This window comes from Lissotriton vulgaris, chromosome 4_1 (assembly GCF_964263255.1).
Source record: "Lissotriton vulgaris chromosome 4_1, aLisVul1.2, whole genome shotgun sequence".
In the NCBI taxonomy this organism is placed as follows: Eukaryota; Metazoa; Chordata; class Amphibia; order Caudata; family Salamandridae; genus Lissotriton; species Lissotriton vulgaris.
In genome coordinates, this window is record NC_141691.1 from 1,395,722,496 (window position 1) to 1,395,744,294 (window position 21,799).

At 47.7% G+C, this 21,799-nt stretch overlaps 1 protein-coding gene across 2 annotated transcripts in view; it reads right to left on the reverse strand.

Moving 5' to 3' along the window:
* SLC35D4 (solute carrier family 35 member D4) overlaps positions 1-21,799 on the reverse strand; it is a 663,061-nt gene that overhangs the window by 253,760 nt on the left and 387,502 nt on the right. The gene's annotated exons all lie outside the window — the stretch shown is intronic.

Genomic DNA, 21,799 nt, shown 5'->3' on the forward strand with positions numbered 1-21,799 from the left:
GTCTCCCCAGCGGGACCAACTTAGATTTCCCTAGGTTAATACGAAGCCCTGAGACGGTCCCAAATCTGTGCAGGACATCAAGAAGGATGGGCATCTACCATTCCGGTTTTCGAGCATAAACTAGAGTGCCGCCCGCATATAGGGAGACCACATGGCGGGTCTCCCCAAGAAGTATTCCCCATGGAGCCATCTGTCTCTGCAATGCCACCGCCAGAGGCTCCATAGCGGCCGCGAAAATGAGCGGCGACAGTGGGCAGCCCCGACGGTTGCCCAGAGCCAGTGGAAATTAGTTAGAAATTAAACCCCCAGTCCGAACCCGGGCAGCAGGAGCAATATAGAGCAGTTGAAATCGGAGCCCACCTCGAACCGCCGTAGAACTGACCATATATAGGACCAGTCCACAGAATCAAAGGCTTGCTTTGCTCTATGTCTAGCAGTGCCAGGGCGTAGTCGTCGTCCAAGAGACGAGGAGCATGCCAGGCATGTGCCAAGCCTCGCAAATTATGAGTGGTACTATGTTTAGGTATAAACCCGGCCTGATCTGTGTGTGTAAAAGTGAGATCGGACTATAAGAACTGGGCAGCATGGTGTCTCTATCAGGTTTCGGGATCATAAACACCAACGACTCTCTCATGGAGGCCAGTAGAGGCTGAGTCTCCATTGATTCATTGTATTTCAAATTAGAGACATATTGGTGAATTACGACATTAAGATGAGGTATGGTTTCTTGCCTTGTAGCAGATTACTACTTAGCGCAGCGCCTCGCAAGACACGAGTACTCTTTGCCACTACTGAGATAGCCTTGAAGTTTGTCATTCGTCTGGTACAGCTATATTCGGTGAGTTTTCCTATCGAGTAGTATTATAAGTGCGCCTATACGGCTTATTACAGGAACGCGTCAACAGCATGGTATTATATTGAGGAGAGTTGTGTTTTCTTGACCTGTTGCAGATTTTGGTTTAACGCAATATCCTGGGAGAAATGTCCCATTTACCATTAAAGAGAGAAGATTTCTTACGCATTACTCATTACAGTAAGTGTCGATGTGAAGGTTTTTCACGGGAAGACACTAGATGTTATTACTTGTCTAGTCACCTTAGCGTTACATTACATTTATATCCTTCATCTTTATGTTTATTTAGTTTGAGGCGACTCGCATACTCCTTTAGGCTTTCTGCACAGAGGAGTTTAACACAACTAAAAAACGCAGTGAGTCTTATATGATGAGAATTCGTTGGTTGAGGTGAAGTTAGTCACAACCCACTATCACGTTAATTATGAGAATCTAGTTGAACACAGCCGCACATTTTTTGAGCACTTTCATGCATGCAGATGCTCTTGGTGGTTGCTTTTCTTGCTGTTTCTTCTTGTTTTGACCTTGAGTAGACACAAAGTTTTTCCACTGAATACAGTTGTAATAGTTCTTGGATATTGAAGCAGCATGCACCTTCTAAATTCTATGTATAGTATGTATTTACGAATCTCTGAGATGATGTTTATTGCTGTTTTTCTTTGTTTTCCTTGTCATTCATTGCAGTGCCCCTGAGGAAGGCATCTACCCGAAATGCATTGGGCCTCAACAAATTTGTTTTTTGGTTGTGCAACTAAAATATTTAATCTATAATCAATTGTTTTTGCAATATTGACAGCTATGCTAACATTGTCTTGTTAACAGCAATAGCGCAAATAGTTTTCTTGCAGTACAGGAAAAAGTTCTGCAGCTTCCAAATACATTTTTATGCAATTCATGAAAATGAAAATGAATATAAAAGCTGATTTGTTCATGATTTAAATTTGAATCTTTCATTGGTTAATTTGTGATTAACATGCACAGTTTCATGTGATGTCATTGTTATACTCTTAAATGATTTTTGCAGTGCGTTTGGTATACTAGTGGTTTTTAGGTCGAGGTACTATCGGTTCGGCAGAACCGGAAGTAGAGAGATCTTATGTTTCTTAGAGGGGCTCTTTATCCCGCCTCTAATTTTGGCTCTCTCCCATTGGCTGGCTTCCTAAACGGAGGCCAGCCATTGGAGGAGAGAGCCGCCCCTCCGAATAGGCTCCGTCTTTTTCGGACTTGGGGGCGTCATTTTTGCTGTTCTTTAGCTCGTGACGTAGTCCGTCACTCAGGACAGCAAAACCACGCCCCCAAATCCGTCTTTTTCGGATTTGGGGGCGTCATTTTTGCTGTTTTTTAGCTCGTGACGTAGTCCGTCACTCAGGACAGCAAAACCACTCCCCCAAATCCGAAAAATATCGGAAGCTCGAGTCCGCCATTTTTCCCGCAGTCTAGCCTCCACCAACCCGTCCCCTGTGAGGTCGCCTCTTCAGTCACCTTGCAGCCTCCCTCTCAGCCCCTGCAGACTCCCACCTCCCTACTCCCTTTCGCTCTCACCCGTCCTCCCAGTCCGTAGCTCCCTGCTCCGGCAGGCTCCCTCTCGGCGCTTCTCGTTCTGTGCGCTCCTCTGCCCTGTAACCTCCCACCTCCCTGCACTCTCACTCCCAGCTCGCCGTCCTCCCAGTCCGTAGCTCCCTGCTCCGGCAGGCTCCCTCTCGGTGCTTCTCGTCCTGCGCGCTCCTCTGCCCTGTAACCTCCCACCTCCCTGCACTCTCACTCCCAGCTCGCCTCCATCCAGTCTCCCTCCTCCCTCTACCCTCCCGTACCCATTGACCCTAGAAGAGTATGTTAGTAAACCAGACGCACACATGTATTATTATCGTGCAAAGGTCCCCTCGCGTGTTATCATGACAGTCCAGTACAAACAGCTTCAGACAGCCCTGCTCCCGGCTCGCAGATCGCCCGATTCGATCACTTTGCCAAAGGGAGCAAGGGATACCGTATGAGCCGTGGATCCCACCGCAAGAAGCTGGGTCTGGATAAGCAATATTGTAGATCGTTTCTGCGGCTCCAGCTATCACTAGTGAATCAGGCCCCTTAGCGGCACTAAACAACATAGCCTATTGCACACAGATGCGCCTAGAAGGCTCTCGGTGACCTGGGGCTTGCTCCATGGCTGAGGGCCATATAATGGACACTGTGCCCCTGCGCAAACATTGGCGCCGCACCTCCATCTGCACCAGGGCAGCCGCGCCTCTGGCGCTGTTGCAGCTCGTCATCACTTTACGAAAGCTCATATGTGCTGGTGCACAGCGGAGCTGTCAGCCTGTTTTTTTTATAGCTGCACCAAAGACCACTCTTTTCTTCCAAACACCTCTTTATCACATTTTATTTGGGTAATGCAACAAAGAAAAGAGCATTTTCTGCACATCACTTACAATCTTGCACGATATAAAAAAACATACATAACTGCATACCGGTTATTATTTCTCTGTTAGTTCGGGGCATTTTACCTCGTGTAATTACTGTGGGGTCTATCCAGGGGGGCTGTGTCTCCTCTCCCGCCCCCCCCTCCCGCTGTCCGTGTCTCCTCTCCCGCTGTCCGTGTCTCCTCTCCTGCCCCCCCCCTCCCGCTGTCCGTGTCTCCTCTCTCGCTGTCCGTGTCTCCTCTCCCGCTGTCCGTGTCTCCTCTCCCGCCCCCCACTCCCGCTGTCCGTGTCTCCTCTCTCGCTGTCCGTGTCTCCTCTCCCGCTGTCCGTGTCTCCTCTCCAGCCCCCCCTCCCGCTGTCCGTGTCTCCTCTCCCGCTGTCCGTGCCTCCTCTCCCGCCCCCCCCTCCCGCTGTCCGTGTCTCCTCTCCCGCTGTCCGTGTCTCCTCTCCCGCCCCCCTCCCGCTGTCCGTGTCTCCTCTCTCGCTGTCCGTGTCTCCTCTCCCGCCCCCCCTCCCGCGTCTCCTCTCCCGCCCCCCTCTCCCGCTGTCCGTGTCTCCTATCCCGCTGTCCATGTCTCCTCTCCCGCCCCCCCTCCCGCTGTCCGTGTCTCCTCTCCCGCCCCCCCCTCCCGCTGTCTGTGTCTCCTCTCCCGCTGTCCGTGTCTCCTCTCCCGCCCCCCCTCCCGCTGTCCGTGTCTCCTCTCTCGCTGTCCATGTCTCCTCTCCCGTTGTCCGTGTCTCCTCTCCAGCCCCCCCTCCTGCTGTCCGTGTCTCCTCTCCCGCCCCCCTCCCGCTGTCCGTGTCTCCTCTCCCGCTGTCCGTGTCTCCTCTCCCGCCCCCCTCCCGCTGTCCGTGTCTCCCCTCCCGCTGTCCGTGTCTCCTCTCCCGCTGTCCGTGTCTCCTCTCCCACCCCCCCTCCCGCTGTCCGTGTCTCCTCTCCCGTCCCCCCCGCTGTCCGTGTCTCCTCTCTCGCTGTCCGTGTCTCCTCTCCCGCCCCCCTCCCGCTGTCCGTGTCTCCTCTCTCGCTGTCCGTGTCTCCTCTCCCGCCCCCCTCCCGCTGTCCGTGTCTCCTCTCCCGCCCCCCTCCCGCTGTCCGTGTCTCCTCTCCCGCTGTCCATGTCTTCTCTCCCACCCCCCCTCCCGCTGTCCGTGTCTCCTCTCCCGTCACCCCCGCTGTCCGTGTCTCCTCTCCCGCTGTCCGTGTCTCCTCTCCAGCCCCCCTCCCGCTGTCCGTGTCTCCTCTCCCGCTGTCCGTGCCTCCTCTCCCGCCACCCCCCCTCCCGCTGTCCGTGTCTCCTCTCCCGCTGTCCGTGTCTCCTCTCCCTCCCCCCCTCCCGCTGTCCGTGTCTCCTCTCTCGCTGTCCGTGTCTCCTCTCCCGCCCCCCTCCCGCTGTCCGTGTCTCCTCTCCCGCCCCCCCTCCCGCTGTCCGTGTCTCTTCTCCCGCTGTCCATGTCTCCTCTCCTGCCCCCCCCCTCCCGCTGTCCGTGTCTCCTCTCCCGCTGTCAGTGTCTCCTCTCCGCTAAATATAAATATCGGTTCCCAAAGATTTTCTCAGAAACCTGCAACCGGTGCTGATAAATGTGGGTTTTGAAGAATACCAAGGTTGTGTGTTGTCTTGATGCCACCTCAAGTTTATGTTCGCCTTATATACTATCGGTCTCTTTATATCACTCTCGGATGTTGTTTTTCATTACAGCGTTCTCCCTTTGTCTTTGTTATTTGTCTTTCATCGTTTCATCTAGCTGTGTTCACCCCCTCTTGTACTGGGCCAATGTTTGATAAGGAAAAGGAAGTGCTGGTTCTGACAATTTGTGGCAGTGGGCCTCACCTGCAAGCATAGCTCCAATTAAGCACTGTCTCAGTCTGAAACACTTGGGGAAACTGATGGAATGATTCACACGTCTTATTCCAATAAAACCCACAATGTCTTTTGTCTCCTCACCCTTGGAACTACTTTGAGCCCTAATTAATGTAATTATGGGAACAAGAAAAGAAACAGGGTTATTTCAGGGCACTAATAATTGACACTAAAGTGTGTAGAGGGCAGAAAGGAGAGGTAAGAGAAAGGAAAGAGGGGAGAAGGAAACACAAACTCTCCATGTAACTAGCCGGTGTAGTCGAGTAATATGCCAACAAGCCTAGGGTAAAAGTCTGTACCTGCTGTCTTTATATCAGAGGTTGGGAGGTAATTTGGAAATTCGGAAGGAGGTTAATAGTGCAAGACATGACAGAGGAGTGGCACTGCATGAATGGAATAGAGACCTATGTGAGGAAAAGGGGGCCGTAATGGTAATACACAGAAAAGGTGCAGGGAGCACACATGGGGTGAAATAATAATCATATCTAATGAAGCAGAGAACCAACAAACTGTAGTTGCCAGGCAAAGGTTGTGGCTGCAACTGGTGATTAAATCTTCCCCTGAGCCAAATGCCCTGGTAGTTCGCCAGTCTGTTCTCACTCTCCCTATCATGCCCCAAAAATGTTGTGTGCAGTCCACTGTGCCCTGCCCTCCTTTGCCTCTATAGCTGCCTAAGGCCGGCCTACAATAAGCCTATGCTTACCAGGGAATTCAGACATGTGACAAGGCCTTCCAGATACGAGCAGTAACCTCTGCGGAAAGTGTGCTCGGGGATTCCTGACAAGTCAGACTGAGCTAAGTAGAAGATAATATTGTCCCCCTGCCGTACATTGGGTCGATGTTCACATTGATACATTAGATGCAGAACCTCTCCCACTTAGGGGAACAAGACGATCTGATACAATGGCTCTTAGCTGCCTTCAGTAGGTTAGGTAATAAGGGCATATCTCCATATTTTTAAGGAATGTAGGAGCCAAGATGCTAACTTCAACGGCTGGAAGATATAGTGGTGTAGCCTGCACTGTGACAGGCGATTCACTCTACACAGCAAGCTCCAATGTTGTTGCCCTGAAGGATGAAAAGAGATTTGGGAACCAGCAATGGCCCTCAGAGGTAATCAGAAGTATTCTCACGTTGGGTTGTTTGCACTTCGTAACCAACTTTGTTATCGGAGTGACCAGAAAAAATCTATACAGAAATGTCCTGATAACAGGACATTCCCTCCAGATCTGGGTTCATAATACTAGAATATATAATTAGAAATGCTGTGATTTCCGAGGTAGCAAAACGTATGTTGCCAGATTTGATAATCTGTGCACATAATTTTAGTTGATTTTAATTTAGCAATACAAAGATTGACAAAACATTCAGGGGAAACAAATCAAACTTTGTCAACAGATGAAAATTCGGGAGTGCAGCACAGCGCTCCTTGAATTGCAGCATTTCATAGACTTTGAAACAACTGAGTAGTAATAACAGTAAAATAGCTCCCACCTTGAACCATATCTTAAATAACACCAAGGGACACTGCCCATACTCCCTAGAACAGTTTTCTATACCCTTTCGTCGTCCTTCCTTTCACTTATCCATCCACACATCGGTTCTCACTTTCACCCTTTATTCATCCACATTTGCATGCTTCCTTCATTGTCCATCCACTCGTCGGTATATGCATGCATCCATTTATCTTTTTAGCCATTGATCCAGTCACTAGCCCATCACCTATCCTTCCACCAATCCTCAATTCACTCTGCTACTCATTGCTCCATCCATTACTCCAATTGGTTCATTCTAAAGTCCATCCATCCTTCCACCCTTCACCATTTCTTCCTTCTTTGTTTCGAAGTTTCCTTCCTTCTTTCACTCTTCCTTTCCCCTTCTATTCTTGTCTTTCTTTCTGCCCATCTCACTTTTTCCTCCTGTGTAGATAGCTTTTTGTGTGGGTGGCTCTGTGTGTATAAATGCAATAGGTCATGCATATGCGAGCGATTAAGCTATTGGCATTGTAAATGACAATGCTATTTATTTATGATAAAAAAAGTCATAAGCAATGCCAATGGCTCTACCTTTAATATTGCCGAGACCATTGCATTGTAAATGCTTGTTCCACTAGCTGTTGCTCATTGAATCAGGCTGGCTGCCATTCCACCAAACAGCACGCACGCTCTGTTGAACATATTAAGCTAAGTGTACTCAGCATTAATTAGGGTGTGCACAAGTAAACACCTTTTCAGTCTTTATAAAAACTCCAAGAGAGGACGACCTTCGTTGCCTCCCATTCAAGTGATCGGCTCAAGGCCGACCCAAATTTCTCCTTGAAGTAGCGCGTCAGTGCGTCCAAGACTGCATCTGCAAAGGGAGGATCCAACAGCGCCTCTGCCCACAGGTGCCACAAGGGTATTGCTGGGCGGTCCGGCATTCCCCTGAGACTCAGCAGGAGAGGTGGGTGGTCCGAGAGTTATCTGGGTAGATATATTATTCCTTCTACCTCAGGAGGGAGCTCGGACGAAAGAAAAAAATAGTCTAGCCTGCTAAAAGTCCCAGTCGCCGGAGTATGACATGAAAACAATCTCTTACATCTCTCCACAAATTGCATAACTGCATGCCCTGTAAAATACCCATTAGGGTCCCAGTCATTCAGGATTTAGTATATGGGCATGGGGGTTCCCGATCTAAGGTTCCGCCCATCACGCAGTTAACGTCACCTGCCATGATAATTGGAGCACCCAAGTAGCGTGCCGCCACAGTCAACAACGCTGGGAAGAACAAGGGCCAGTCACTATTGGGAGCATATACATTGAGGCTGCATAGTTCATGCCCGTCCAGTGAACTATGCTGGAAAACATATCTCCCCTCGGGATCCATTACGTGATGTAGATACTGGAAGGAGACCCCAGGGGCCACACATTTGAGGGCTGCCCGTGCAAGACCCGAGTAGGAGGTGGCGTAAAGTTCCCCTCTACACCCCCTTTGCATACATGGCATTGATACCTCCTAGTCGTCAAGTTGTACAACCTTGTTTTGAAGTTCAAGGATGGTGTCTCTGAGCAAGCGAACCTCTATTTGCAGCGTATCCACGGTGTGTGTTCAGTGGTGGTCACTCTCTCGGATACTTTACAGAGGTCGCATTGTAGCAAATTGACCTCGATGGCCACAAAACCTATTCTGTGCACCATATCATCTCTGGTGGTTTGTATCGCTGCCAGCACATTCGCTAATGAGGGGGCAGCTTCGACAGTCCCTGTAGCCTCCTCGTTGCGGCTCACCATAGCGGTCTCCTATGGGCTTGGGCCCAGGGACAGAGGTTGTGCATAGTTCAAGAATTTAGTGGTCTGCACTGACTGCCCCTCTCCCCCCCTGTTCTTTACCAATGTGTTCTTCACCGGGCGGGTGGCCCAGGAAACTTTGGCAGGAGAGCTGGTCTCCACTGGGGACCCAGGCAGACTCAACCCAGATGTCCACCCGTGCCTAATCCACGTCTGTCCATCACTAGAGCTCACAGGTCATATCTACTTAGCGCCACAATGCCAGGCCCCCAGGTTGACCCCTCAACAGCAACTGGCTGTTCCTCAGACTTGGCCAGGTTAGGGTCCTCACGCGAATCTCTGCTGGGCTCTATGTGAGGTTACAGGATCAAAAACCTTACCAGGGCTCAAATGCATCCAATGGTGCTGGTCCGCACCCACAGGGCCCACCGTCGACTTCACGGCTGCAGCTCCTAGTTGCTGATTTGGCCTGCCACTTCATGTCTTGTGGGCCTCACAGAAGCCCTGTGAGGGCCTCCTCATGGAGGCCCGCGGACGCGACAACCCAGTACCAGACTCCCGTCCCGGGTGTCTCTGGGGCCTTTCCACTCAGGAGAGTTGGCAAGGACAGTCACCTCCTCTGGATCACTTGTTAGCACTGCCACATCTTCTGCGGATGCTGAACGCAACACCCAACCGCATTTTCAGAGGCCCATGGGCCAGGGGGGTCCCCACTTCTCTACCCAAATGGACTCCGCTCGTTGCCTCAGGGTGCCCTCTAGCAGCTCGGGGTCACTTTTGGCCCTATCAACCAGGCCTAGCCAATCGGGAGTCTACTTTGGACGGGGCCCAGCCACCTAGCACTCCACTGAGTGGCAGCTACAAGCGTCAGGCAGCGTCCCCCAACAGCTTTCAGCCCTGCACCAGGCCCCTGCCCCAGCCCCACTTAGGAGTACTGCCAAGGCTTGAGGGTCTCGCGTCAGTACCGCCGGACCTCTGCAGATGCGGAGCGTCCCCCTCCAGTGGCAGTTTCAGAGTCCCTTCAAGGATGGGTCGCTCACCCAGCCACCCAATGCGTGTCCAGGGTGTCTGGGGGGCCTTCTTCTCCGCCCAGGTGGGCTCATCTAGAGTCCTTTGGGTCCCCCTCAGAGCTGCATCCGGCCTTACCATCTCTGATCAGCCAGTCGTGGTTCTTCTTCGGAGGCGGGGGGCAGTCATCCAACACTCCACCAAGCGGCAGCGGTGGGTTCAGGACCCCGCGTAGGACCACCACGGTCCGGCCTTCAGGGCAACACATACCCCCGGGTCTCTCCGCTAAGCCCTCCATGAGCCCACCAAGATGGCGTCGCCGCCTCGCCAGGCCACAGTCAGAGCCTTCCATATACTCCGGGTGGTTGCCGCCACTACTGACGGGCCCCAAGGCGAGAGCAGTCGATCCCCAGGCGGTGCTCTGTAGGTTCCTAAGTAATGCCACTGGGAGCCACAGGATAATGCCAGATTCAGGATTTGTTGACAGGAACACCGGCAGACACATCTACACGGCCACCTTGCTAGGCCACGCACTCCTCCTTTCTTGCTCATGTGTGTATTATGGTTTCCTGTTCAAAGGATTGGCCAATAGTTCGCAAGAAATATCAAATATGTCTCTCATCTGACTCTGTTATATCACCTGCGGTATATTCTGGACACAGTCTTGTCTACTTGATTAGTGGTCCTTTGCACCAGTGTTGCAGCCTCCAACTGACCCTATTCAGTTTTGCAAACTCTGTGTTATATTTCACTTTGCTGGTGGGTCTGCCAGAGCTTCAGCAGCTTCTTATAGTTTTTCCGTAATCTAGAAAACAGTCAAGCTTAATTGACTGATCAGACTGGAGTGTGGTTCAGGGGCGGCTGGTAACATTTGAAAGTGGTGATGCGAACAAAGTGCTCCACTGCTTCCCAAACAAGCATTTGCAATGCAATAGGTCTCGCATTATGAAAGTTTGAGCTATTGGTCTTGTAAATGACAATTTTTTTATTTATATGTTGGTTTTGAAAATAGCTAAATTAATAGCTTTGTCATTTACAATGCCAATAGTTATAACTTTCGCAAATGTGACACCTATAGCATTTGTAATGCAACATGTTTTGTATTTACGTGACTTAGATGTATTGATATTACAAATAACAATGGCTTTTCATTTTTTAAAATAATTAATACTTAAATAAAAGTGATTCTAATTTATAATGGCAATAGCTTAAACTTTTGTAAATAACTTTTGTGAAGATTATGTTCAGTGTATTTTATTGTGATGAAAATCCAAGAACAGAAGTGAAATAATAACATCTTTTTGTGACATTTGTAATAAAGCTTGAAACATTGAGAGAACATATTTGAACCAGTTGATGTTGAATGGTTGCAGAGATTGATGCTGTGATGGCGCGGAGTGATGCTGGAGTTGCGCTGAGTGAAGCTGGGGTTGCGCTGAGTGATGCTGGGGTTGCGCTGAGTGATGCTGGGGTTGCGCTGAGTGATGCTGGGGTTGCGCTGAGTGATGCTGGGGTTGCGCTGAGTGATGCTGGGGTTGCGCTGAGTGATGCTGGGGTTGCGCTGAGTGATGCTGTGGTTGCGCTGAGTGATGCTGTGGCTGCGCTGAGTGATGCAGGGGTTGCGCTGAGTGATGCAGGGGTTGCGCTGAGTGATGCAGGGATTGCGCTGAGTGATGCAGGGATTGCGCTGAGTGATGCAGGGATTGCGCTGAGTGATGCAGGGGTTGCGCTGAGTGATGCAGGGGTTGCGCTGAGTGATGCAGGGGTTGCGCTGAATGATGCAGGGGTTGCGCTGAGTGATGCAGGGGTTGCGCTGAGTGATGCAGGGGTTGCGCTGAGTGATGCAGGGGTTGCGCTGAGTGATGCAGGGGTTGCGTTGAGTGATGCAGGGGTTGCGTTGAGTGATGCTGGGGTTGCGCTGAGTGATGCTGGGGTTGCGCTGAGTGATGCTGGGGTTGCGCTGAGTGATGCTGGGGTTGCGCTGAGTGATGCTGGGGTTGCGCTGGGGTTGCGCTGAGTGATGCTGGGGTTGCGCTGAGTGATGCTGGGGTTGCGCTGAGTGATGCTGGGGTTGCGCTGAGTGATGCAGGGGTTGCGCTGAGTGATGCAGGGGTTGCGCTGAGTGATGCAGGGGTTGCGCTGAGTGATGCAGGGGTTGAGTTGAGTGATGCAGGGGTTGAGTTGAGTGATGCAGGGGTTGCGCTGAGTGATGCAGGGGTTGCGCTGAGTGATGCAGGGGTTGCGCTGAGTGATGCAGGGGTTGCGCGGAGTGATGCAGGGGTTGCATTGAGTGATGCAGGGGTTGCATTGAGTGATGCAGGGGTTGCGCTGAGTGATGCAGGGGTTGCGCTGAGTGATGCAGGGGTTGCGCTGAGTGATGCAGGGGTTGTGCTGAGTGATGAAGGGGTTGCGTTGAGTGATGCAGGGGTTGCACTGAGTGATGCAGGGGTTGCACTGAGTGATGCAGGGGTTGCGCTGAGTGATGCAGGGGTTGCGCTGAGTGATGCAGGGGTTGCGCTGAGTGATGCTGGGGTTGCGCTGAGTGATGCTGGGGTTGCAAGGGGAAAAACGAGTCTAACAGAGGGCAGAAGGGCACAAAAAGCGAGTCTAACAGAGGCAGAAGGGCACAAAAAAGGGTCTAACAGAGGGCAGAAAAACAAGGGAAACAAGGGAAAAAACGAGTCTAATAGGGGCAGAAAGGCACAAAAAACGAGTCTAAGGCACAAAAAGCGAGTCTAACAGGGCAGAAGGGCAGAAAAACAAGGGAAACAAGGGAATTATGGGGAAAGGAAGAACACACAAGTGTCCTTAAACACATAACTTTGATGAGGTCACATAACTTTGTTGAGGTGGGACTAACGCAAGTACCTACTTTCGAAGTTGGCCTTCCATCAGAATGTGAAACTAATACCACCTGCTAAACCCATTTGACTACAGAAGTGTTTCCAAGCTTCTGTGCCAAACACTTTTGCCAACAAAATGACTACTGTCCATGCGGGTGTGGGGAAAGAAGTAACCATAAAAACACTTGTGTCCCTCCAGAGCCAGCAGAGTGCTTGAGAAGCTCGTGACACAAAAATCAAAAATGATTTTATTTTAAAAAATGGGTGAACGTTCAAAACCAAAGCTTTCCAGTTTGAAAGTAACACAAAAAGTAAGCACTGAAAGCTCTGCAGTGTTACTGCCCATGTCATTCACATTAGCTCATGTCAGACATTTTTCACTACACGTGCACCACAAAAATAACACTTAGTACTGAACATTTGTAGCTTGTCCGTGACATTAAGAACACCCATAGCTCGGTGCCTGGAAGAGAGAGAAATAAACACCAGGGCGGGGTGGCGGGAGAGGGAGATGTCAAAAGAAAGAAAATCAGGGACAGAAATTAGGAATTCCAGATATGGACAGAGAGAAATAATGAAAGACAGGCAGAGCAGGACAAAAGTCAAAGATAGGGAGAAGAGAGAAAGTCAGACACAATGATACACAAAGATACAGAGAGAGGGAGAAAGAAGACAGACAGGAAGTGGCAGAGAAAGACAGATGGAGAGACAGGGAGAGAGCGTCAGAGTGACAGATGGCTAGAGAAAGATGAGGAAATAAATGGCTTTCATGTGGTGATGCGAGGCAGGCGGATAGAAACGCGTTCACGAGACCACATGCACTTCTGGAAATCCACATTTTTCAGAGCTTAGTTTAGCTCTTAATTTAGCCCCAATAGTCTTGTCCTATTCATTCCTTGCGGAATGGAATAGGACGAGACCTAAAAACAAAATAAAACACCCCCTCCCTCCAAAAGCCCCAAATAAAAAGGTCCCTGCCTCCAAAAGACCAAAATAAAACACCCCCTCCCCCAAAATGCCCATAATAAAACAACCTCTCCTTCCAAACAAAACTACACTAACATTTAAAATAAACAAAATTACACAAGCGTATGGGCGCCCCACAGGTTTGGCGACAACTGGAGGTGGCGAGGGAACAGTTGGTGGGACTGGACTTAGACAAGGATAAGTATGCATTGCTAAGACTTTGGCACTGCTTCTATGTAGTGGGAACAAATGTGGATGCCTACTGCTGGCCGCCCGGCTTCGGGCACAACGAAATACTGCCGGTGTAGAGTACCCCCTAACACAGATGGGCACGGAGATCGATGGGGATGGCCATATCGCATCAACCACTTGCGCCTTCTAAGAGGACATTGACACACAACAAACCTTCCCTGAGGAGGACCCAAGCCTTTATCTTAGGGACCCACACACTCTGGGCTTGACAGCATACCTAGCCAACTCCTGACACCGCCCGATCCAGATAGAGGAGGTGATTTCGGCTATTGCTAAGCAGAAGATCCTTAAATCACCGGGCCCGGATGGCTTTCCGGTCCTGTTTTATAAGACCGTCTGTATGAAAATGGGCCTGATTTTGATTCAGCTCTTCAATGCGATAAATAGGCCCAATACAATCCATCATGGAAGCCTCGATCGTCCTCATCCCCAAACCTGGGAAGGATCCCAAACAGTGCAGGTCCTATAGCCCAATATCCCTCCTTAATGTGGATATCAAATTATTCACCAGTATTTTGGCAAAGCACCTCAAGCCACTTATGCTGGAGCTCATAAGAAACGTCCTGTACAACGAAGCCAGAATCCTGCTGTGCCTTCACAGCGCTGGCAATAGAACGAATGTGTCTTTAGTACGGATTCATTCAGCACGCGTCATTATAATGACTTTCCCTAAAGGGGTGCATTGGTGGAATGGTGTTGGATTTAAAGTCCAAGATCTTCCCTACTGTTGCGCAGACTGGAGTTGGCATAGTAAATTAACCTATTCCAAAATCCAGCGCCCCCTTAAGGCAAGACGTTATAATGACTTGAGTTCTGAAAGATACGTACTAAAGACGCATTTGTTCAAATGAGGGAGCTGCGAAGGCACAGCATGTTCTGGTTTGCCGAATACCATCATACATTCGGGACTCATTAATCCCGATCAGGTGGGATTTGTTCCACATAGACAATGTAGTAATAATACCAAGAGCATTATGATTCTGGTGGATAAAGCCAAACGTTTTACACAAGATATCATGTGTTTGGCCATAGATGCGGGGAAGGTGTTTGACCGGGTGCACTGGCCAAAATTAGCAACAAAGCTTGGCCATTTTGGTTTTGGGCCAAGGTTTCGTACCTGGACTCTTAGCAATTATGGCCAACTACGTGCGGCGGTACGGGTTAATGGTCACATTTTGACCCCATTTCCCATCCGTGCCAGCTATCACCCCTGCTCTTTGTCCTTATATGGAGCCTTATGTCCAAAGGGTCCGTGACATCACATGCATTACAGGAGTCATCTTTGGGAGGGAGGAACACATAATTAGGTTCTATGCCAATATGTCATTGTCGCACTAGACAACCCCAGTAAGGCTCTCCCAGTTTTCGTTGCAGAAATCGAAGGCTTTGGAGGAGCAGTAGTATTTTGGATGAATAGCCAAAAGTCACAAGCCCTGAACCTCTCAATCCCCCCCCAGAGATGGAAGCTCTCCTTGCCCACCATTATCCGATCTGATCGCAACTCATTTCTATCCCATACTTGGGAATCCAATTGGCCCAGACTATTGCAGAAACTGAGACCCTCAACTGCCAAACACTCCTCCTTCAAATTAAGAGGGATCTGGCACAATGGAAACTATCAGTTAAGAAGTGAGACTAGAGGTTCTCTAGGGTCATCCCTTCACAGGCACTCATTGGGTTGTCTTCCCTGTACAAGAAGACTTTCACTCCTTTAATCCAGTTGTTCACAAGATTCTTTATTTCATTCAATTTGGATGGTATTAGTTATAAGCATACTTTTTTGTCCTTCATTATGTGATTCACATGTTCTTATAGTTCAGACATTGTCATTATGAAGCATCCAATGCATTTCGGGCATTCAATGGCATGCCCTTCATCAGGGAAAACAACACTGTGAAACGTAATAAGGTGCTGTTACTATTGGGTAAATTAATAATGTAACATGCATCTGAAATTGCATCAAAACTATTTGATATATAAATAACCTACAAACAGTGTTATCAACATACGTCAAAACATATTCAGTGCTTGTATGGTGGGTGATCATGGTGTGCATGCAAGGTGATAAAGAGAAATTGACAAGACGTCACTTACATGACTGGTTTGTTAAGTTTGCGGTGGGCTCTGAAAAAAAGTGAAACAAAGCGGCTCTATGAGCACACAGAGATCAGACTATTGTGAACGCTCGAAAAAAAGTGGGTTCGTCTAATCTAACCGACTAACCTTAGTGAAGGTATGTATGCGCTCGGGTCCGTTTCTCTCCTTTAATCGCGCCGGTACGGCAATTGCCGGTGGCGCTTTGCTATTTGGGAAAAAGTTCCGGTCATGTGTGGTGTCACGTGACCGTGAACATGGTAAAAAGACTCAAACGGAGTGTTGATCGTCCGTATACTACTGCATGAAGAACGTAATGAAAAAAATATATAATGGAAGGAACTTACATCATTCTGGCCAGAGTATGATATATGGGGATGAAAAAGTCGACTTTGCAAAAAAAATCCGAATCGAGTCAAATATTGCACCCATAAGACTGTGTTAAAAAATGGGCTGGAACCCGCAAACTTAACAAACCAGTCATGTAAGTGACGTCTTGTCAATTTCTCTTTATCACCTTGCATGCACACCATGATCACCCACCATACAAGCACTGAATAGGTTTTGACGTATGTTGATAACACTGTTTTTAGGTTATTTATATATCAAATAGTTTTGATGCAATTTCAGATGCATGTTACATTATTAATTTACCCAATAGTAACAGCACCTTATTACGTTTCACAGTGTCGTTTTCCCTGATGAAGGGCATGCCATTGAATGCCCGAAATGCATTGGATGCTTCATAATGACAATGTCTGAACTATAAGAACATGTGAATCACATAATGAAGGACAAAAAAGTATGCTTATAACTAATACCATCCAAATTGAATGAAATAAAGAATCTTGTGAACAACTGGATTAAAGGAGTGAAAGTCTTCTTGTACAGGGAAGACAACCCAATGAGTGCTTGTGAAGGGATGACCCTAGAGAACCTCTAGTCTCACTTCTTAACGGATATTCTTTTGACGTCGTTGGACCCTCGACGCCACCTTCCGGTGCACCACTAAAACTTGATTAAAATACAAGTAGAGTTGCAACAATCAGCAGTGCATTTATCCAATTTCAATCAACAATGGAAACTATGCCATCTCTCGTGGCTTGGCTGGATAGTAGCACTAAAGATGATTGCTCTCACATGGATTCTCTTCATCTTCCAGGCGCTCCAGGTTGAGCCTCCAACCGGCATGATCCAGTTCATACAGAAGGTGATGCACTGCTTTATAAGATCGGAAGGGTGACCTTGCATGCGTCGACATCAGAGCTAGCGACCTCCTATACAGTGTTTGAGAAATGGTTGATCACCAAAACTACTGACAAACGTCTTATTACCAAACCCCACGGTATACTGCAGCACGTTCCTCCAGCACCCATGACCCCAGGTCAGAAACTATGGGAACTAGAATTGAAGAGGACATTGACAACAAAGGAGTGGGAGGGAGGAGTATACTATAGAGCGAGACACACTGCACCCAATATTGCTAGCACCCAGACGGCCATGAAAATAATTACGTACGTGTATTACCTGCGCAGCTACACAAGGGCAATCCTACATATAGTGCCTATTGCTGGAAACATTGCGAGTCCCCTGGGACACTCATCCCTTTACTATGGGACTGTCCTAAACTCACCCGCTACTGGGACAGGGTCCTGAATGATACTGACACTCACCTTGATACTCAATTACCTAGATTCCCAGCATACACGGTCTTAGGCTTCCCCAATGCGCTTACCCATAGAACTGGCGCTAGGAGCGGCCCTTCAGAACATCCTTGCACACTGGGGAACTGACCAGCTTCCGACACACCATGTCTGGCAACACGTCTTATGGAATGTGTTGGGATCGGAGACACTTACTCTAGTTCTAACGGCCCAGGGAGATTCGTATAGGGAACTCTGGTGACCCTTCAAAGCTCTCCTTTCTGTGGAATACCAAGAACTGACCTGTCCCAAATACCTATGATTGCTGATATTGACAAGTGTTAATGACCCTTCATAGATGTGACAGGTGTCCAGAGTGAACCCATTGATACTGCTTAGTGCTTTACTCTACAGAATCCATTGCTGTTAGTGCTCATGGGGTGGGGTGAGGGGAGGAGCGGTGGTTGCTTTAATTGTACATGTTCTCTTGTCATTTGTGGAGCACTGCAATGCTCAATTGTGGCCTTTCCTATTTCTGTGATCTCATGCAATAATAGTGGGGGAAGAGGGTATGCAGTTCCTTGGGTAGGAAAGAGAGAGAACAGAGGAAACAAAACAGAGCCGGTTAATCAAAAGATTAGTTAGGCTCGCAAAGGAAGAGGAAGGGAATTCCTCTTATCGAAACTAGGGTCCTCACACACCCAGCAAGCTAGGTGTCATGCTTCCTCATATGGACCTGCTCCTCGTCGGGTCGGCGCTGCAATACCTGACGATTCAGAATACCTGACGGGCACCCATAATGGGGGTCTTTAGCGGAGATCTTTTGTTCCTAGTCGTGTGGTGCAGTGCGTGTGAGGGGCCTAGTAGTGTAGATGTAGGTAAATGAAGGTGGTTTAAAACAGGTTGGATAGTCCAAAATATGACTTTTATTCAGGCTGGCTATCCATCTGATTAAAAACAAAATAAGAGTGGCAGCTTGCTGATGCAAGGGTTCAGTTCAGCTATGCTCAACTCTGATGGTCAACATGTTTCATGCATCGTGGTCCTAGTGATCCTCTGCAATTCTTCAGGACCTAGTGTAAAGAAACTATCTACACAATATGGTGGGTGCAGGTGCTACCTACCACATCTAGTACTATGGAAAAAAATCTCTCTACGAATGTCGGGTGACCTAAGAGAAATACATAAGGTAATTAAGCCTATTAAAGTGGAAAGTACTTTTTTTTTTACTTATATTTTAACACTTGCTTGTTTTAACTCCACTTTAAGATAGGTTACCTAACCTTTGGGAGGATATCATTAATAGCTCCTTAGTTAGCACCACCACCATTTGCACGATTCTACACGGAGAGAGAGTGGCTAGTGTTAGCAGAAGAGAGGACTTCCTACTTTCCACTTTAATAGTCGTGATTACCTTATGTATTTCTTTTAGGTCACCCGACATTCGTGGAGAGACTGTTTTCCATAGTACTAGACGTGGTAGGTAGCACCTGCACCCACCATATTGTGTAGTTTCTTTACACCAGATCCTGAAGAATTGCCAAGGATCACAGGGACCACGAGGCATGAAACATGTTGACCGTCAGAGTTGATCATAGCGGAACTGAACCCTTACGCAGCAAGCTGCCACTCTTGTTTAGTTTTTAATCAGGTGGATGACCAGCCTGAATAAAAGTCATATTTTGGACTATCCAACCTGTTTTAAACCACCTTCATTTACCTATATTTACACTACTAGGCCCCTCACACGGACTGCACCATACGGCCAGGAACAAAAGATCTCCGCTAAAGAGCCCCTTTATGGGTGCCCGTCAGGTATTGCAGCGCTGACCCGACGAGGAGCAGGTTCATATGATGAAGCATGACACCTAGCTTGCTGGGTGTGTGAGGACCCTAGTTCCGATAAGAGGAATTCCCTCCCTCTTTCTTTGCGAGCCTGACTAATCTTTTGATTAACTGGCTCTGTTTTGTTTCATCTGTTCTCCCTCTCTCTCTCCTACCCAAGGAACTGCATACCCTCTTCCCCCACTGCTTGACCGGGCATGTATGCTGGACCTCTATAAAGGGGAATTCTTTTTGAAAATACACTAGTCCTGATGATGGTCTCATAGATGACAACAAGGAAGATCGAAACGTCGACCAAAAACATCATCTCCACAGCATTTGTGCATTGGAAAAGACCTTTTTTACATTTATGAATTGGTTTTTCTTTACTAATCAACGGAGTTGATGAAATGTTGTGAACTGACCTGTGAATCTATATGTACAGCTTTTCATAACTTTTTACTTGATTAATGTCTATATATCCCCATGATTTTTTCAAATACAAATCTTTTGCATATATAAACAGTTTGCTGTGTGCTTCATCTTTTTCTCCTCTATTTTGCATTTGCATTGAATGTATTATTTTGAACAACAGTATAATAATAACAGTATAATACATCAGTTATTCTATGGATACAATCAGGTTCAATTGATATATGAACTCTAGAAGTGATATTGTTTAAATTATATGTACTTAGTTTAAAAACAAAATCCCTAGACACTCTTTACCTCCATCATCTACTTTGCCCAAGCCTACAAGGGTTTATTGGGTTTCCCCAAATATATTAATATTGGACCTCTATAAAAGCCCCACAGTCCCTTCTTGTTGATTGAACTCATGCAATAATACCAATAAAGAATTTGAACCATAAAATAAATGGTACTTATCCACTGTTGCACATGCTCCTCAGTGTTCTGAATCTGCAGTCAGCTGTGGGGCTCACCTAACAACTCCACATGCGGCTCTCATGCTATTAACCAGCATAAGAGAAGTCTCAGGATTGGATGGAGTGGGTTGGCCAGACTCTTCTTCTGGCCTTGGAGGCCTGTACTTTTTCTACACCTAGCAGTCTAAGAGAGCTCGGGATGGAGAGCTTCAAAGTGCGCATGTCAGGATGGCCGTTGCAAGACAGCCCAGGAAACTGACATGCACACTTTGGGGCATCCGGCCAGCCACTCCTGCAGTCCTCCATGCGGTCAATCAGCAGCAGAGGACACACCCCACATGTCTCTTGGCTTGGAGGTGCTGCGGTGCGCACAGTGGTAAAAAATAAAATGGCAATGGAATAATTTCATTGCCATTTTATTTTTTTACACACAGCTCACAGTTGGCGGGGCGCAACGCTCCCCTGCCCTCGTAGAGAAGTCACAGCTGGTGTGGTTAGACTGGTTGCTGCAGCTGTATTGTAAGTAAAACTAAATAAAGCACGTGGATGACTAAGTACATTAAACCAACCACTCATTAGCGGAGACGTAATTTGTACGTATAAAGGTAGATTAAAGATATGATCCAAAAAGTGTTTGCTGTCCTTCAGTGCACCATAAATCACCGCTAGAATAGGAGAATCATTTTGGGTGACAACATACCCAGCGACTACACATGATTTGTATAATGCCAGTTGGATCTCAGTAAATGGTACACCTTGGTTGAATACCACCTGCAGTACAACAAGTAGATTAATACTATAATCTACTGAACAGTATTAGCAGTATCTCCCCTATTTATGCCATCTCTCTCCAAGACCAATTTTTAAGGATATTGGAACAAAAACTAGTTTACAGATGTTTAAGCTTAGGTGGATAAATCCTATGATTTGGACAGCTCTCAAATCCCTTTTGTTATGTAGGCGAAAGATCTACGCACTCAAATGCGCATGACTTTACGTTTAAAAACGTGTCTCTAATTTTCTTATGATCTGTTTTTCTAATATAAAAAGTGATCAGCTAAAAGGAGTTATTTATGGCAACACCTTCATTTCTTTGCACATAGAACATTACAAGAAAGAAATAATCTAACTTATTGTTACTACTCATTCCGAGTTACAGCCCCTGTTTAATCTGAAGTCCATTAAACTATTTGTAAACAAGCCAGGATAAGCTTGTGTTCCCATCTGGAGGGGATCTGGACTGGTAGTTTGGGCTGAACTATTCATTCTTGGGAATGACCAACACTGATTTGAGTATGCCTGGTCTCTCTCCATCTACAATAGCTTAGTGGACAAAAATACAATGGACTGGAATGCAGTGGAATTACCAATGGCTGAGATTAATACAAGTGTTCCACCCATCACCTTTTTGTTTTCCTCATTGTGATACCTGTGGGTCCTGTGGTCACAGATAGGAATCAATCTAAACCTCATGGGTGAGGCCAAAGTAAGTATAAACAAGTCAGGGGTTTCATGTATCCCCATTTGGAGGGGACCTGAACTTGCAGTTCAGACTGGACCATTCCTACTGGAACAGGACCAATGCTGATTTGAAGGCAACTAGAGTGACACAGTGGGCATAACAATGATGAGACCAAATAAGGTGGCAGACGGATACAAAGGAAGGTATCTGGAGAGGAAGAGCAAGGACCACATGGGCATTACAGGAAGTATGAATGGGTGGGTGGAGTCAATGTTCAAGCGAATAAAAAACAGTCAAATGGAATATAAATGGATTGGATGGGTGAGCAGGGAAAGAGAAGACACTATACACAAAAAAACTAAAAGAAATGTGGACAGCAAACAGGAGGTTAAGTGGGGGACTGGGTAGAGAAAGGGGGTTAAAAAACA